The sequence below is a fragment of the Falco peregrinus genome, chromosome 1 (genome assembly GCF_023634155.1).
Source record: "Falco peregrinus isolate bFalPer1 chromosome 1, bFalPer1.pri, whole genome shotgun sequence".
Lineage (NCBI taxonomy): Eukaryota > Metazoa > Chordata > Aves > Falconiformes > Falconidae > Falco > Falco peregrinus.
In genome coordinates, this window is record NC_073721.1 from 45,916,999 (window position 1) to 45,923,250 (window position 6,252).

The 6,252-nt window shown below is 44.6% G+C and overlaps 1 long non-coding RNA gene across 1 annotated transcript; it reads left to right on the forward strand.

Moving 5' to 3' along the window:
* Positions 1-200: 200 nt before the first annotated feature.
* Positions 201-3,027, forward strand: LOC129785037 (uncharacterized). The gene is made up of 3 exons (XR_008748481.1): positions 201-1,270; positions 1,409-1,571; positions 1,836-3,027. It is a non-coding gene; the product is annotated as an uncharacterized LOC129785037 (long non-coding RNA).
* The last annotated feature ends 3,225 nt before the right edge of the window (positions 3,028-6,252 follow it).

Consider the following 6,252-nt stretch of genomic DNA (forward strand, 5'->3'; position numbering starts at 1 on the left):
GGTTGCTCTCTGGAAATGAGTTGCTGAACAGGGCTGCCAACTACTGCCCTTACCCAGACGTGCTAGAGAGGCAACCTTCTCTCCTAACGCTCTTCCAGGTAGCAGAAAAACATCCAAATACTCTTCCAAACCCACATTCAGCTGACTGCAGAGGGGGTCAGGGGCAGGCCATCTGGGGTGCGCCCCTTTCCGGAGTAAAGGAATGCGAAGGACTAGGAAAAGGACCTTTCTTCTGAATCAACCTCATCTCATCTCCCCGTGGATTAATGTCTCTGTTTTTTGTCTGTCTAGAGGGAAGCAGTTCTTGAACAGAAGCTTAGGGGGTGCCTATGGGAAGGGGCAACCAGATCTGGACGATCAGGAGAGCTGTCCTGTTCCCTTCAGTTGCTGAACTTCACAAATGCTAGAAAAGGCAACTTCTCTGCAAAGGAGAACTTGAAAAAGCCTCTGGAAGTCCATCATAGGAACTGACATGTCAGAGATACCTGGGTTGGGGGTCTGGAGAAGGAGGACTGATATGCTGTGATGGAGAAGGCGCCACAGGGCAGGAAGGCAGGACAGCGATGACAGATGGTGCCCAGGGCAGGGTTAAAAGATGCTGATGACTGAGGAGAGCGGGAATTTCCATGGTGTAGTCTGGCACTGCACACTGCCTGTACCCAGCCTGCGATATTAATCACTTTCACCAGCTTCAGAAAAAATAGATCCCTCCCCTCTATGATATAATAATCAGAAAATTCAACAGCCCCAATTTAGCCAGAGCCAAAAACCTCATTCTGGAAATACTGCTCCATTTTTCAAAGTCCTTACGCCTTTGAGATCAGCTCTTGATTTTATTGGGATGACTCCCCTTTCTGAAAGAACACTCCAGCACAGTCTCTGCAGCCTTTCTCCCAAACTGTATGAATCACTGCGGCCTCATGGAACTGCCACAAGTCACTTGAGCAGCTAAAAATATCTCAAGAGGAAGCAGGACAAAAATACACATATCCGCTGCTGTAACGCTGGGCTGGGAGGATGCGCACCGAATTAACATCTTCCCTTTTCCGCAGTTTCATTCCCTGCAGGTTTATTCGTTAGTGAAAGCAGATTCGAACAAACATAGAGGTTTGTAGGAGACTTTTTGGAAAGTTGTTTTTTAGGGGAAGAGGGGTGGTGGAAAAAACTACTTGTGTATTTCAAATGTGGCCCACAGATCTGATTTCCAGTGTCTTCTGGCTCAGGCATCTGTACTGTGGGGGTTTCTTCCAAAGTGATGAGTAAAGCTTTGGTAAGTGAAGGGGGGCTGAGTATCTTCTGAGGACTCATCTTGGTGGCTGATGGTAGTCTTGATGGTCTGCCTTGATCTTCAGGGCTGGGTGTTTTGAAGTGGCAACTGTGATTCACCTCCACCATTGCTGCCTTCCAGGAGCGTGTGTGTTTATCTGAACTGTTCCTGCTTGGAAGATTTCATCCCAACAACTTTTAAGTGAGAAGCTACTGGCAACAAGGGGACAGAAGGAGCATGCACAGCCGTGCCGCTAGCTGTTGTGTGTGATGAGCTGCCTTGCAGATGCTTTACCCATTTGCTGGTACATGGGTCTTGCAATAAGTTTCTTTGTGTGTCCGGGGCTGATGATGGGTCTGCACAGAGAAGCAGCTGTGGTGATCCCCCAGGCTGCCCTGTGCAGTGTGGCCAGGCAAGGAGTCCAATGTCCCACATATCTCCACAGCTCCGCACCAGCCAGAAACAAATATACTCTTCTTTTCCTGCAATATTAAATTATTTTAATATTTTATTATTTTAATTTTTATTAATATTATTATTTAAATATTTTATTTAATATCTTCCCCAGGCGGACTCAGCCAGGTCCAGCAACATCCAGTCTTGGAGCAAAAGCACCTTCAGAGTCCATGGCTCTAAGCACTTGTGGTTTTTAAGAGCCATCACACCCAGGCACAGGGGGCATTATCTCACTCCAGGTCCACAAACAACCTCCAGCTGAAGGCAGATTTCTCCTCCAATCACTTCTATTTCACCTTATACTTAGAATTTACAGCACAGCGCTGGTTTCCTCTCCACTGTCTTTAAAAGGAGCCTGGATGCATAGCTCCGCTGGAGACATCTGCATCAGAGATGTTTATAGTCATACTGATGAGTCTGTCCCTGCACGTCCTCGAGGGAGTCTATGCTGTCAAAAGACAATATACCATCACTCCCAACAATCCCACGTCAGCACTGGGAGGCTGCCAGTACAGCGTGAAATCAAGTCCACAGAATCCAACTGTCCTACATACTCCGAGAAATATCATCTAAGCGATGAAAGGTCACCCAGACTCTGAAGTCTGATGCTGTATGTGTAAACAGGTTTAAGAAAAAAGTTTCCAGCAGAGGATGGACATAGATTGTAGTTGCAGTGGCTCTAATGCATGACTACCTGTGCCAAAGATAACACATGCTCTCAGTGCTGGTTGCTGTATATAGAATACATACTTAGGCTTTATGACAACTTGGAAGAATGTCATCTCCTAAATGGAAACTAGTTACAGTGAAGTAGGTTGGCTGTTCCTCAACTTCTGAAGCAAGAGATGCTGAAATGATAGGGGAAAGACACTGAGGCTGCAAAAAGTATATAAAAAAAAATTGAGTTAGACTGCAAACAAACCAAAGAACAACAACAAAAAACCCCCTGGAAACAGTCAAATATTCTCCATAATGCTATTTCCAGACACTACATCTATGGTCCAAAGCTGGCCTGGATTTGTTTACGCTGGAAACAGTCATATCCGGGTTGAGGATTACTACATTCACTTCCAGAAATAGCTGGAGAATACAACCACCAAACATCGCCTCCTGTACAAAGGTTATATCTGCTGGACCAGGCAGACCAGAGATCCCCAGATAGCTAATGCCCGTGGATTGATGTCATGAACATCAGTGTTTTGCTTGACATTGCAGGAATAGATCTTTGAGTACTGTATACCTGCTGTCTACTTAACTTGCATGAATTTGGTCGAAAGATTAAAATAAAGCTTGTTTCACTGTGATTTTTAGCTGATACTGCACATCCTCCCTCCTAGTTGCTGGAGTTATTATTTCTTTTCCCCAGGTCCCTTGTAATGAGGGGAGGTCTGAGTACACTGGAGCAGCTCAGGGCTGCTGCATCCTTGTTTTCACCAAGAAAACACCATCAAAATAGAAAGCAAAGCAAAATAACCCATTTAAGCCCTTTTAACCTATTAGCATTTGCTTTATTTAGGTAGTTCTTGACTATCCCTCCCCAAAGGCTGGTGGGAGAGGGGCCAGAGCTGCACGACCCACTGGTGAGCTTGGGGCCAGCTGGTGCTCGCCGGCACGCAGCCAAGGAGACCATGCTGGCCCATGGGAGAGAAGTGGGTTTTTTGTTGTTTTGTTGTGTTTGTTTTTTTTCTCCTCGGGAAGAGCTCATTGGGATGAAGAAAGATGTTAATAAGCCAAACGGAGACTGTCTCACTCCACTGTGCCGCCTGGCTCCCTTCCAGCCCAGGCTGTTATTAAATTACGCAGAAAACAGGAGGAAAGAGCCCCGCACGGCAGCTTTCCTAGCAGCCTTTGTCACTGATTTGTGCCAGTCAGCCCTGGAACAAGAGCCAGGCAGGCTGGACACCTCTGCCAAGCCGCAGCATATCGTGGGGGGGGTCTCGCTTCAGGGCTCCACTCGGCGCACAGTGCAAGCCCAGCAGGAGCTGCAGGGGTGGCTGTGGGGGTCCTGCGGGCAGCGGCGTTGCTGGGGGTCTCACCCCAGAGCACTAACGGGCAGGGTGGTGCAAATCCATCAGTCATCTGACACTCAGGTTTGTTCTCCATGGGGTGACTGAGGGGCTCAGTATCTCGCACGCCCTGGGTGCCCTGGTCTGTCTCTGCTGGGGGCAGGGGCAGGGCACGGGGGTCCCCCTCACCCTGCTTGGGTTCCTGCTCCCTCTGCAAGATGATCTGGGATCAAAAAAGCAGATTGGGTTTGTTTAATGAACGATTGTAGTGGGCACATGGGAAAGAGGTGCTGGAAAGGGTTCACTGGTGACCGCAGGCATCTTAAAAGCCCTCCTGCCCATCAATACCTTATTTAAAAAGTTCATGGGCAGGATGACAATGAGGTTTCCATTTACCTTTTCTTTGGTTTTCTTTTTTTTTTTTTTCCTAATCCATAAAACAGTTGATGGACAAATGATGTTAATCTGAGGCTTGTCCTCTAGCAGAATTGGTGTTTTGCAGGTTGTTGCAGTCTGTCCAGATCTGCTTATACGCGGCGCACACGGAGACATCCTTAATTTCTATAGGAGATCCCGGAGGTTTTGAGTAACAGAGAGAACTAGGATTTGCAGTTTCATAATTAGGCTTTTCCATAATTCCATAATTCAAGGCTCCTAAAACATGGGCTTACTCACTCTTGACACACAGAAGTCCCCAGCAAGCCTGCTTGAAAATTTCAACACTTGTATGAAGTTTATGATTTCTAGAAAAGTCAGCATGCATTTCAGGGAAAATGATTGAATCAGGTTAAGTGAATTTCATCTGCTGAAACCACTGTGAAGTCGGGTGGGTGAAGGATAATGCACAGAGCTGAACAAAATCCTTTTCTACTTATTCTGCTCTGCAGTGTTGTTGCTTTTATTTTAGAGAAGGCCAGCATTTCTGTCCAAGGAATTTGTTGTCAGTCCTTGGCTGTAATTCATGCTTCAGTGAATGCATGTTATAAATTTTTGCATGGAAAGATTGATGTAGTCTCATTTAAAAAGTATTATTATGCATTTTAAAATGTACATTGAAAACCTTCAGCACTTGCATACCAAGGACTTTCCATCTCTCTTGCTGTCTGTATCGTATTAAAGAATATGAAGACTTCAGCTGTGCTATTCCTGCTGAACACACTGGGATAACTTTCTTAGGAAGAGAGGGTCGTTTTACCATGGGCTGCCTCAACATTTCTTTGTGTTCAACGCGAAAAAGATCCCAAATCCTCTGCAATTCTTAAGCCTTTTGCTAGGGGAAGGAATTCATAAGCTTCTGTTACTCAATACTGAAGAGCACACAATGAATTTATGCCATATTTTGCTATGTCTTGCACATGTGAGTTGAGCACTTATAAGCAAATATTCAGCTCTTTTTTTTTTTTTTTTTTTTTTGTTGTTGTTCTTTAATTACTGGACCAAATGGTGACTTTAAAAATTAAAATTTTGGTGGCAAATGATGAATCATCACCAGAATTCAAACCATATGATGGAAGTACTTTTGACATTTTCAAATATTCCTATTGCTGTTTCATCCTTGAAAATAATTAGACAATGGATTGTTCCCCTGTTAGCTAAATTGTAATGATCTATGTGATATGCTTTGAAATCCTCATGGTTTGAGACTTCAGTGACCACAAAGAAAAGTATGAATATTTTAGCCAAGTCTTCAATTATTTTCTCCAAAGAGTAGTTAATGCATTATTGCTAATACATGAAGCGTTTGTCCTACCACAAAATATCATTTTAGCCATGGAAAACAACTGTATTTAATTTGCTGTCACAGTTGAGTATGTCCATAAATGATGATGAACCATGGTACACATCTGTCTCCTCTGCAGCGGTCATTTGCTTAGTTTTATGTTTTGTTATTTCTTAGCAACAAAAGGAAGTTTGAAAAGCTTTTCTTCTTAGAAATTGCACTAAAATTGTTTTCATGATCCTTTTTTTACACTTGACAGTGTACCACGAGCATTTGAGAAATTTCCTTTGCTCATACTGAAAAAAAGCTTTTTGCCTTGTTGCCACCGCCTGTACTCACCCTTGTGCAATCATTCATCCATTGCCATGGAAAACATCGTTTCCAAGATCTTAATTTGTAGGTTGAAAATTGCCGTTGTAGCCAGTCACAGGCTAAATCATGATCTAGACAAGACCATCACCTGGCCAGTTATGGGTGCCCAACCAGTATGTAATGCAGCCTTTGATCATGCTTTGCATGAAGAACTGACTCACCCCACCCCCCACCCCACCCCCACCCCCCACCCTGCCTAAAGCAAAGGCTGGGTAAAAGGTGATGTTGTGATATTTAAATGTGTGTAAAGGTTTAATGCTGGGAGAGCTTCAGTTGCCATTCTCCTGTCCAGGCTTGGTCTGTCCTGTAGCTCAGGTATCTGCTGGGGCACCGACTACTCAAAGGGCAGGGTAGTTTCTGGGGCTAGTCTTGGCCTTTGGCTCAGGATAGGAACCAGAGTTTTTTGACAAAACATTCAGAAACTGATATTT